Raw genomic sequence first — 855 nt, forward strand, 5'->3', positions numbered from 1 at the left:
CCTGAGAGACCTTCCCTCCCCAGGAAGGTCCCCACTCTCCATCTGCTCGGGGAGGCAGCTCTGCTCTCGCTCGGATAGTCAGCGCTCACTTTTAAAAAGCAAACAGCCCTGACCGGTGTGGCTCAGTGGATAGCGCGTCGGCCTGCGGAATGGAGGGTCCCGGGTTCGATTCCCGTCAAGGGCATGTACCTTGGTTGCAGGCACATCCCCAGTGGGGGGTGTGCAGGAGGCAGCTGATCGATGTGTCTCTCTCATCGATGCTTCTAACTCTCTATCCCTCTCCCTTCCTCTCTGTAAAAAATCTATAAAAAATATATAAAAAGATAAAATAAAAAGCAAACACCTTGAGCCCAGCCAAGGAGGCTCAGTGGTTGAGCATCGACCTAGGAACCAGGAGGTCCCGGTTCGATTCGAGGTCAAGGGCACAGGCCCGGGTTGCGGGCTCCATCCCCAGTGTGGGGCGTGCAGGAGGCAGCCGATCCGTGATTCTCTCTCATCACCGACATTTCTATCTCCCTCTCCCTCTCTGAAGCCAATACAAAATAAGTAAATATATTTTTCTAAAAGTTTTGTGCCCACGGTATCGAGGGGACACCCTGGTGGGTTTCGTGCCCTGCGCACCCCCAAATACCCACTCTCCTAGATAGAGGTGCAACAGTGCGCGCGTGAGGGCAGCGAGCAGGGAGTGGCCTACCGGGACCTCACCTGGGGGGCTTGACCCCCCCACCCCCACCGCCTCCGGAGTCCACGTGGACGGACTACAAGTCCCGGGCCACTTTGCGCGCAGGCCGTAGGCGGGACTACAAATCCCAGGCTGCCTTGCGCGGGAGGGAGTGGGCGGCGGTGCGGGCCGGC

Source organism: Myotis brandtii, unplaced genomic scaffold (assembly GCF_000412655.1).
Source record: "Myotis brandtii unplaced genomic scaffold, ASM41265v1 scaffold439, whole genome shotgun sequence".
Classification (NCBI taxonomy): Eukaryota; Metazoa; Chordata; class Mammalia; order Chiroptera; family Vespertilionidae; genus Myotis; species Myotis brandtii.